The 11,491-nt window shown below is 49.2% G+C and overlaps 1 pseudogene; it reads left to right on the forward strand.

Annotated features, from left to right (window-relative positions):
• LOC114686953 overlaps window positions 1-11,484 on the forward strand; it is a 29,143-nt pseudogene extending 17,659 nt beyond the window's left edge.
• Window positions 11,485-11,491: the final 7 nt, after the last annotated feature.

The following is an 11,491-nucleotide window of genomic DNA, read 5'->3' on the forward strand; positions in this document are numbered from 1 at the left end:
TGATGCCACATCTTTTTAATACCCAGCACTTGGGAAGCAGAGGCAGGTATCTCTGTGAGTTCCAGGTCATCTAGGGCTACATAGTGAGATCCTGTCTAAAAAACAAAAACAAACAAACAAACAAAAAAGACCCAAAAACCTAACCTCATATACATACAATAATGCAAGGGACACTGGGAGTATATGAGCACCTCATCCCCAAGCAGTGAGCCAATGTATGTCAACATCTTCCACAACCATATAGATTTAGAATAAACACATGTGCTACAGCCCATGTATGCCCACACTCACACAACACATTGTATACACTTAGACATAAAATAATAAACTTTTTCTTAAATGAAAGAGTTATGGGTGTAACCTGTTTCCAGTTCCACAACTAGCTACCACCTCATATGTTTGGTTTGAAGTCAGACTCAGGTACAGTAGGAGGTCAACAAATCTTTGTAGAGCAGTCTGTCCCAAGGAATTGTCAGGTGTCTCTAGAGTGGGACCCTAAAAGGCAGCCAACTGTGCTTTGGGTGGGGAGCAACAGAAGATGGTAGGCAAAGGCAGGAAGAAGAGGGGCTTCCATGGAAGGGCTCAGATCCCAGGCTTTGCCACTTATCCCTCTGCAGTGACATGCCCCTATTTCCCCAGGACTACCTGGACGCCCTCATGGTATCTGCTACGATGGCATTGAGGGCCTGCTGTTCCTTGGTCTCTTCTCCATCCTGGCAGCCCTGGCTTTCTCCACCCTGACCTGTGCAGGGCCTCAGGCATGGAAATACTTCATCAACAGGTATCATCCCAGAAAAGAGGTGGCCCTGTGAAGTATGGAGGTTTTCTGCGGGGGCACCAATGAGCTGGTCACCCAAGACGAAGGCAGCAAAAGGTCCAGCATTCAGCCCAGCAGGCTGGCTGGATTTCTCCAGGGTTAAAATAGGTCCCTGCAAAAGTAACCCTCCTGACAGTGCCCAATATCCCTCACTCTTTTCCTAGTCAAGACTTTGCAAGGTGACATGATGAGAGAGCAGCCCCAGAAAATGGCAGGGAGGGTCAAAATATTACTGTTAAGATGGAACTTACAGCTCCTTATGGAGAGAGACAGAGATTAGATTGGATGGACAAGGTAGAGTGAGTGGACCCCCTCCCCACCACCATGTATGCAGCCAGTATGGTGCACTGCCTGGAAGAGGTAGCTATGGAATTGGGTCAGGTGGAGTAAGTTGTACCTCTGAGAACCATGCTTTTGTAGATGCTGAAGAAGATGCACATGGCCTGAGAGTGTCCTAGGAAGAGAGATTGAGGAACATAATAGGACTCCATGGCCTTTTGCCTCACCCCTCATGGCTGGCCAACTTCTACATCTTGTTCTAGGGACAGAGACTATGATGACATTGACGACGATGACCCTTTCAACCCCAAGCTCGACGCATCGCAGCCCACAACCCAATGAGAGGGCAACTACACAGTTTCTGCAGCTACAGCAGCGGCCTTGGCAGCCAGTGCAGCCTTCAGCCTCCCGCCCAGACCATCTCCAATGCCCCTGTCTCCGAGTACATGTACGCACAGTAGCGCCCTGAGGCTCTCATGCCCAGGCTGGGCAGCATGGCTTTCCCAGCCCTGGAGTGAAGTTGGGTTTATAGACAGAGTGTTTGGTCCCCCAAAACACAGGCAGGATGGAAGGCATCAGAGGTCATGGGTTGCCCAATAGGAGTATCTAGTCACCCTCCACAGCCATGCATGCTGGAGAAAAGCACACTACAGGTGTCAAGTCGAGGACTTTTGTCCCAAGCTCCCAGGTCAGTCCAGGCCGAGAAGCTGCACTTCTCCAAGCCATGGTGCTCCTGGCATCTGTCCCTTGTTAGCGGCCTCTTCCCTGGTCCCCCTGGAGCGGTGGTTCTCAATCTGTGGAATGTCAGATATCCTGCATATCAGACATTTACGTTACAATTCATAGCAGTAGCAAAATCACAGTTATGAAGTAGCAATGAAGTAAATTTACTGTTGGGGGGTCACCACAACATCAGGAACTATATTACAGGTCGCAGCATTAGGAAGGTTGAGGACCACTGCTCTTGAGTGTTCTTTCCTTTTATTTACTTTTTAAATTTTTTTTTTTTTTTTGGCTTTTTCGAGACAGGGTTTCTCTGTGCAGCTTTGCGCCTTTCCTGGGACTCACTTGGTAGCCAGGCTGCCTTGAACTCACAGAGATCCGCCTGGCTCTGCCTCCCGAGTGCTGGATTAAAGGTGTGCGCCACCACCGCCCGGCTACTTTTTTAATTTTGAGGCAGTCTCATACAGCTGCTTAAACTGTGCTCCCTCTCCCCCGAGTACGGATTACAGGCGTAAGCCACCACACTCAGCTCTTGGTCCTTTACTGGCCGCCCACAACCCCTCCATCGTATCCACCTCCACCTGCCACCACCACCACCCTCGCCTCCCATGAGCACAAGTTCCTGCACACACACCCGATCTCGCCTCTCTTCCTGCAGGAACCAGGCCATACTCTTCGGAGGGAACCCACGATACGAGAACGTGCCACTCATCGGAGAGGTTCCCCTCCACCCACAGTAAGTATTCCTTCTGTGGCAAAGTCACTGCCCTGGTCCCTGTCAGGGACTTCAAAGATAAAACCTGTCAACTCAGTTCGTGATCCCCACAGAGATAAAAGAAGTCAACAGCTTTTCTATTAAACAGGCATTAAAGCAGACTGCCACACATGTCATGGGCCATCAGCTACCCAGACCATAAAGACACAAGGCAATCTCACCCTGTTAGATGGCCTCCTGGGTATGGTCCATTGCCACAACTGTCCTCAAGATAAATGGCCTCTATCTTTAGTCAAGAGGACCAGCGACAGCATTTGTTACACTGGCCTATCGTAATCCACATGTAGTTAGGGTAGCCATGCTTGTTGGTCATTGTTTTTACTCAGAGGGAAAAGCAAATTTCTCATATCACATGACAGTCAGGGAGCTCCAACTTGGAGCTAGGCACCCAAGCTGTCACTGAGGAGGCACCCAAGCTATCACTGGGGAGGGTGTCTTCTGTGATAATGGCCTTTATACAGCCCTCAAGAAACTGCTCCTAGGGCTAGGATCAGTTTGGTAGAGTCCCTGCCTAGCATGCATGAATCTTGGTTCAAATCCAGCACCTTGTAAAACTAGTGTGATGGTTCAAGAAGTTCAAGCTCACACAGAACAAGTTCAAGACCATCCTAAATGTAGGAGATCCTACTTCAAAGGAAAAAATGAAAAAAAAAAAAATATTCTTGCATTGTAAGACCAGAAGGAAATTGTTTCTGCTTTTATTTATTTATTTGTTATTTACTTGTTTACTTACTTTATTTACTTCATATTTATTTATTTGATGCTTGGGTTTTTACATATGTCTGTGACCTGTGTACATGCCTAGTACCTGTGGAGCCAGGAGAGTCCATCAGATCCCCAGAAGCTGGAGTCACAGGTGGTTTTAAAACACCATGTGGGTGCTGAGAATTGAACCTGGGTCCTCTGGAAGAGCAGCCAGTGCTCCTAACACTGAGCCATCTCTCCAGCCCTCTTCCACCTTTAAAAAGGTTAAGGCTGAGTTAGGTCATGGTAGAGCACTTGCTTAGTGTGTGCCCTGGGTTTGATCCCGAGGAGAAGAGTCACTTACAGTATTTTTCCTAAAAAGGATAAATGCAGGAGAAAAGAGGGTCTCTTTCCTGTCCATCTTTCTGTCTTTCCTGTCTGTCCTAGTTTTGCTTCTACTACTGTGATAAACACATGAACCAAAGGCAAACTGGAAAGGAAAGGTTATTCGGCTTACATGTCCTCATCCTAGTCCATCATTGAGGAGCTCACGCAGAGCTGATGAAGAGGCCATGAGGAACTCTGCTCCAGGCTTGCCCTCATGGCTTGCTCAGCTGCTTTCTTATAGAACCAGGACCACCTGCCCTGAAGTGGGCCACAGTCAGTAGCTGAGCCCTCAGTAGCACTCGCCAATCAACCAAATGCCCCCCAGACGTGCCCACAGCCAGTCGGATGGAGGCATTTTCTCAGCGAGCTTCGCTCTTTTCAGATGACTCTAGCGTGAGTCAAACTGACAGAAAGGTAACCGGCACACTTCCCTTCCTTTTGGTCGTCACGTGTTGAAGATGACCTTGAACTCCTGATCCTCCTGCCTCCACCTCCCAGGTGCTGAGACTAGAGCCCTGTTCTACTGTCTTCTCCTTTCCTTTTGACCAGGAAAGTTTAAGAGATCCTTGAGGCTTTGGTCTAGGGTGGAGCCAGGGCCTCGTGAGCAAGTGGTCCGTTGTTGCTAAGCCCCCGACCTGCAGCCCCGGCCCATTTCTTCATAGTTTGTGTCCCCCTTAATCCTGGGGCCTGACTGTAGTCGGTCAGAGTGGTGCTGCGGTGGCCTACCCAGGACAACTGCTACCAGTCACCCCAGCAAAAACTCGGACGCCCCCAGAGCTGTGCCCACATGAGGTCTGTGCCTCTCGACTTCTCTACCACTTCCAACCAAGAAGCAGTACCAGGGTGGGGGCCCAGGATGTGCTGGGTGAATGGGCAAGTGGAGGAAACACTATGCTGTTTAATATGCTAAATATTCCCAGAGTAGCATCCACGGAGCCCAGGATTATTGCTACGGCAGAGAGCTGCAGGTAGGAACCGTGTGGACTCTGGTGCCCAGGTGCCTGGTTCAAATCCCAGCTTCTATCTTGTGGCCTCTGTCACCTGGGGCATGGCCTCTGCCTCTCTGTACCTCGGTTCTCCTGTGTGTAGAATAGGGATGCTGATGGCACATGCCTGAGCATAGGGGGATGGGTCATTGTAAAAGTGATAGTGGATAGTAAACCGCAGACTGGATTTTTTTTTTAAACTTCTCCACAGAGGTGTGGCATTTATAAGAAAAGGCCTGGGATGCTGGGCGGTGGTGGCACACGCCTTTAATCCCAGCAGAGCCAGGCGGATCTCTCTCTGTGAGTTTAAGGCCAGCCTGGTCTACAGAGTGAGATCCAGGACAGGCACCAAAACAACACAGGTAAACCCTGTCTTGAAAAACCAAAAAGAAAAAGAAAGAAAAGGCCTGGGCAGAAGTCCCTGAGGAGAGTGGGTAGACTTCTTGTCCAGAGTCTCCCCCATGGAGGCATTCCACCTGCCCATCCAGTAGTTTCAAGGGGGACCATGGACTGATAAGGTAGAAGTACTGAATACCAGGGACCAGTGAAGTGGACCTCGGCCCTGGGAAGCCAGGGAGTACACAGATGGGCAGTTAGCAGCACCCCTGGCCTGCCCCGGGCAAAGCCCGCCGCAACAAATCCTGCTTTTCCTTCCTATAACTCTACTTCCGTGTTTTCCCCTGAAACCTTACTTACTTTTTCATTACTGTAATTTTATTTGTGTGTGTGTGAGAGAGAGAGACAGAGAGACAGAGAGAGACAGAGACAGAGAGTGCGTACACGCACAGGAAGGGCAGAAGAAGGAGTCTTATCTCTTGGAACTGGAGTTATGAACTCCCTGAGATAGATGCTGGGAAATTGAACTCTGGTCCTCTAGAAGAGCACCAGGTGCTCTTAATCTCTGAGCCATCTCTCCAGCCCCCTTATTAATATTTTTAAGCAGGGTCTCATATAGCCTGATCTTAACTCATGGCTCCCTGTGTAGCTGAGACTGATCTTGCCCTTCTGATGCTCCCTACCCCCAAGTGCGGGCTTCACAGGCATGCCACTCCCATGGTTTATGTAGTAGTGACTTAGAGGCACCTTTAAAATCCCACCTGCCTTCTGCTAGTCAGCTTTCTAGATCTTTCTATCTCCCTCCAGCTGCCAGGCCCAGGGACACAGACTGACTTTATTATTAATCTAAGCCAAACATGGTTTGGGAAAATCTGCCACTTGGGAAATGGAATTAATCACTATACTGTGATGGTGAATAAAAGTGATTTTTAGGTTACCTTCTGTTTGAGACAATCCGGCCACTCTCCATGTCCTTAGCTGAGGTAAACAATAGCTGACCTTATTTGCAAGGCTGGAGGACAGGACAGCCCTCACGGCCTTGGCAAAGGGATTACCAGCTGCCCATCTCAGCCAGCTCCGGGGGAAGATTCCTACCCTCTGCCCCTGCTAGGGACTTCTAGAGATGGGTACTGATGTTGTTGACCATGTAAACAGGCAGGATGAGGGTGTGGGCATCTGCCTCAGGGCAGACGGCACAGCTGGCCACCCTTAACCCCTATGTGCTGTCTGAACTCTTAGCACAAGCTGTGAGGTGGACAGGGTCCCGCCTGTTCCTCCGCCTCCCTCCAAAAAAGTCACCAGAGTTAGGGGGTGAGTGGAAGAAGCAAGGCCACCAAAGGAGAGTGTCTTCCCCGTAGCTCTGTCTCCAGGGAATCTCTCTTGTGTTTCCAGACCCTTTCTTAGACCCCAACAAAAATAACCCAGAGTGATTGTAAAAATTCCTGAGTTCAAGATCTTCTCTGGCTTTATCTTCAATTCTAAACTCTCCCATCCCATAAATGGCAGTATTGATGTAATCCCTGAAAGGATAGAAAAGTTTTATTTTGGGTTCGTTTGGGTGCTGAGGACTAGGACTCAGGACCTCACACATGCTCTGTCCGTCTACCACCAAGCTATACCCCAGCCCTGAGAGATGTTTTTGTTTTTTGTTTTTTGTTTTTTGTTTTTGTTTTTTTTAAGATTTATTTATTTATTATGTATACAGTATGTATGTTTGCAGGCCAGAAGAGGGCACCAAGATCTCATTACAGATGGTTGTGAGCCACCACGTGGTTGCTGGGAATTGAACTCAGGACCTCTGGAAGAACAGTTAGTGCTCTTAACCGCTGAGCCATCTCTCCAGCCGAGAGATGGGTTTTACAGACAGCAAAGGACCAAGGAAAGCAGAAACAAGGGACAAAATTCTGATTTGGTCTTTTCAAAGTCCTGTCTGTAAAAGAGATCCTTGTAATCCTTATCATTGGGTAAGGATTTAAAGCAGAGGGAACCTCATGATCACCCTGCTTGAAACTGACCCATTTTGGGGAAACCTCACTCGTGCAGTACTTTAGCATGAGTGACTCCATGTTGAATTTCAGTCTGGCCCAGTGCAGGACTCAGGTTCGATTCCCAGTCCAAAGCAGTGACCCCTTGTCATTTTCCTGTAATAATAGCAGCACGGGGGTTCTCCTCAGACTCAGAAACAGACCCTCCCAGGAAAGTTGGCCTGGGAGATTGAAGTCTAATACACTTAACAGGCAAGTTTGGGGAGCATTGCTTTCAGGGGAGGTCTCATGCTTGTATGCACACTGGAAACTGTTTAAGGCTTGTGAATCTAAGGTGGGACCCAGGGACTTACATGTCTAGCCTGTTCCCAGGCAAAGCTGATGCTGCTGGCCTGGGAGCCAAAGTGGAGAACCACTACTCTCAGGCTGCCTGGCTCAGCAGTCCTCATGCTCTGATGGACAGGATGGTCCGGTGTGTTGTAGCTGACCTGTGCATTGTGGGGATGCTTATTCTGCTTCTGCTTTATAGATGTCCAGAGTATCCCATCCCCAATTCCTGCCCTAGCTATGACAACTGGACCATCATTAGATATTGTACGTGTATCTGAGAGACAAGATCACCTCATAGAGATGCACTGGGCTAACCTGAAGGGCTTCGTGCCCCTTTCTCCTCCTCATCCTATCCCAAGTGACATGCTTGCTGCTGTGTGTGACCTAGACCTCAGAAATGTCTCTGTTCCTATGGTCAACAGACCAGAAGCAGTAATGAGCTTGTTAAGAAATTGCACACTCTGCCAGCAGTGGTGGCGCACGCCTTTAATCCCAGCACTCGGAGGCCGAGGCAGGTGGATCTCTGTGAGTTCAAGGCCAGCCTGGTCTACAGAGTGAGATCCAGGACAGCCACCAAAATACACAGAGAAACCCTGTCTAAAAACAAAACACATAAAACAAATAATAATAATAAAAAAAATAAATGCAGAATCTTTGGCCAGCAGCAGCGGCGGTGGTGGTGCACACCTTTAATCCCAGCACTCGAAGGCAGAGGCAGGAGGATCTCTGCAAGTCTGAGGCTAGCCTGGTCTACAAAGTAGATGTCAGGACTATTAAGCAGAGAAACCCGAAACCCTGTCTCAAAAAACCATAAGGAAGGAAGGAAGGAAGGGAGGGAGGGAGGGAGGGAGGGAGGGAGGGAGGGAGGAGGAAGGAAGGAAGGAAGGAAGGAAGGAAGGAAGGAAGGAAGGAAGGAAGGAGGGATAGATGTAGAGTCTCACAGCTAAAGAGGTGGGTCAGTGGCAAGTAGCACTGTCTGCTCTTGCAGAGGTCTCAAGTTCAGTTCCCAGAACCCACGTGATGGCTTACAACATCTGTTACTTCCAGTTCCAGGGGCTCTGATGTCCTCTTCTGACCTTTGCAGGCCAGGTACACACGTGGAGCAAATGGAAAACATTCCTACACATAAAATAAATCTAACCTTTTTTTAGAAGAAACGGAAATGCTGACTCTGGGGTTGTGTGTCAAGGGTCTCTGTTCTGGGCACAGGAGATGGAAGGAGAAGCCCTGTGTCAGAAGAGAGCACTAGCTGGGTCTGCTGCGCTTACACATGCGTCCCAGCATCTTCAATTCCGGAACTGCCAGAGCAGCGCTTTCAAACTGTTGGTGACACTTTGAAAAGTTTGGTTTTCTACTTCCTGTGTCCTACCTCAATACCAGAAAAAAAAACAAACAACAACAACAACAAAAAACTTGGTGGGTGTGGACTGAGCATCGGAACTTTTTAAACTCCCTAGATATTTGAGAACTCTTATAGAAAGGGTCTGGCTGAATAATTTTAAGTCTGTTTTTCAAGTGGGAAAAGAGAGGTCAGGAAGAGGTTAGAAGACCTCTGCCGAAGACACGGGGAAGGTAAAATGTAGAGATAGGGACTGGATAAAAGTTCAGTCAGTAAAGGGCATGCCTTATGACAACCTGAATTCAAGCCTCCAGAATTATAAAAAGCATAAAAATAATATATAAAAATGTATACCTTCATTATAAGAAGCTCGGTATGGTAGTCTACTGTACTCTCAACACTAGAGAAGTGGAGATGGGTGAATCCTGGGGTTCACTGGCCAACCATCCTCACCTACTGGCCAAGCTTTAGGTTAATGAAAGAACTTGTCTGAAAAAAAACAAAACAAACAAAAACAACAACAAAACCAAGGTAGATGGCAGCTACACACGTATGATGCGTTCTTGGATTCGGACCTGAGCCCCTCCGTCTGCTGGCCGCTAGCTAACCGCTCCGAACTTCGCTGGTGCATCTGATACAGCCCAGTGCTGTGCCTCAGTGCGAGTGCAGCCCGGGTGCTGGGGGTGGAGGAAGGGCCATCCCTGCACTCTGTGTGCATGCTATGCTGGAGGCTACAGCCTGGGGCCCTGATGGATGTCACCTGAGAAGCGTCAGTGGACATGAAGCTTCTCAAGCCACCCTGGTATTCCCCAAACTACATGATACCTTGTGATAGGCACGCTGTCTGGCTGCTGTGCCTAGCGGGGTTGTCATCCTCTGTTCTCAGCACCATTGCTAGTACAGTTGCTCCCTCAATGTCCACAGAGGACTGGCTCCAGGAATCCCAAGGATACCAAACTCCGTGGATGCTCAGGCTTCTCATATAAAACGATGTGCTGTTTGATATGTTCAGGATCACGGCCAGGTTACATAGAATAACTAATGCCGTGTGACTTTGCAGATCGGTGCTTTCATTGCCTCTGGGTGTGGTGACACACACACATAATCCCAGCTCTCTGGAAGCTGGGACCAAAAAAAGACCCTTTTGAGCTGGAGTCTAGCCTGACTACATAGGGAGTTCTGGGCTATGCTGGACTACAAAGTAAGACCCTGTCTAAATAAACAAGTAACAGAAACAATAGAAGAAAACCAGAAAGTGCATACATGCTCAATACAGGCATTTTTCTTTTCTTTGTTTGTTTGTTTGTTTGTTTTTTAGTAGCTTTGATTCAAAGTTAGTTGAGTGCATGGGTGGAACCAGCATCAACAGAGGGGGAGGCAGATTATAACGTCAGGTTGACCCAGCAGCGAGCTGTGCCCTGTTCTGACTGTCCCTCCTTCCCTCCGCAGTACTCTCCCAGCATGAGGGCCACCTACATGTCCGTGGCGGATGACCACCTGAGACACTACGAGTTCCCATCCTAGCAACTTTCAGGGCACCTGCCTCCTCCTGCCAGCTTGGCTCTCAACGGATGCAGACCGCAGCTATGTTTCTGTAACAGAAACTGAAAGTTCCTGGACCAGCAGGCGCCTGTGCCTGCCGAGACACAGTTGGGACTCCTGACCACAGGTGGATACAAGACCAGCCTCTCCGGCCAAGCTCTCCATCCTAGAACTCCCCAGGACTCGGCTGCTGTCCCAGAACCAGCTGCCTGGTTCAGCTCCCTTAAGTCCCACCCTCAGCAGATGAGAAGTGGCAGTGAGGAGGGGACCACCAGCCTAAGAGCTCTATTCTCTCAAGGTCCTGCCACTGGGCCCCTGCCTCTTGTTAGTGTGGCCCTAAGCCCAGGCCACACACCTTCTAGCTACTCTGTTCTCGGTTCCTAGCAGGTAACAATTGGAGATGTGTTAGAACACATGGTCCAGGAACCACATTCTGGGACCACACAGACTCTGCCTAGACCGGAGAAGGATAGCATTAAGAGTACTTCCCAGAGGGGATTGGTGGCCTCAAGCTGGGCACTGCAGCCTGGCAGCCTTGGGCAGGAGCATGAGAGAAAGCCTGCCACGCTCTGCCCCTAACCTCCACCAGCCACCTCCATTCCAGAGCCAGGTCTCAGCTGCAGGTGGGAACAGTCTCAGGTATGAACAGACACTTTGAAAGCAACTGAGCTCTTGTTCCCAGTATTTTGAAACATTTTGATGATCCAAAGACTCGCATCTCCCTCACAGGCACCTCCAAACAGGCTCAGGTCTCACGCCTGTTTCTATACTTTGGCTCTCACATAAGCCATTTTACAGAGCTGGAGGAGAGGGTGGGAGTGGGTTGTGGGCTTTTTGTTTTGCTGCAGTCTCATTATACAGCCCTAATTGGCCTTGGCCTCGAACTCACAGAGATCCACCTGCCTCTGCCTCCGGAGTACTGGGATTAAAGGTATGTGCCACCACACCGGGCCAGAAGCAGATTTTGGGGGGAGTTTTGAGACAGGGTTTCTCTGTGTAGCCCTGGCTGTCCTGGAGCTCTCTGTGTAGACCAGGCTGGCCTTGAATTTGGAGATCCACCTGCCTCTGCTTCCTGAATGCTGGGATTAAAGCCTTGAGCCACTGTGCACAGTCCTTTTTTTTTGTGTAATAAAGATTCATGAGACATCATGTCCCAGATGGCTAGAGGATATGTGGGGCCTTGTAAAGAGAGAGACACATTAACTAAGAAGGCTGTGGGGCCTTCTCTATTCTGAGGAACAGCAGTTTTCTGGCTAGGAGGAAATAATGACCCCTCTCCTGCCTGCTGAGGGACCAGGTTAGGCTATT

The sequence above is a fragment of the Peromyscus leucopus genome, unplaced genomic scaffold, assembly GCF_004664715.2.
Source record: "Peromyscus leucopus breed LL Stock unplaced genomic scaffold, UCI_PerLeu_2.1 scaffold_1195, whole genome shotgun sequence".
Classification (NCBI taxonomy): domain Eukaryota; kingdom Metazoa; phylum Chordata; class Mammalia; order Rodentia; family Cricetidae; genus Peromyscus; species Peromyscus leucopus.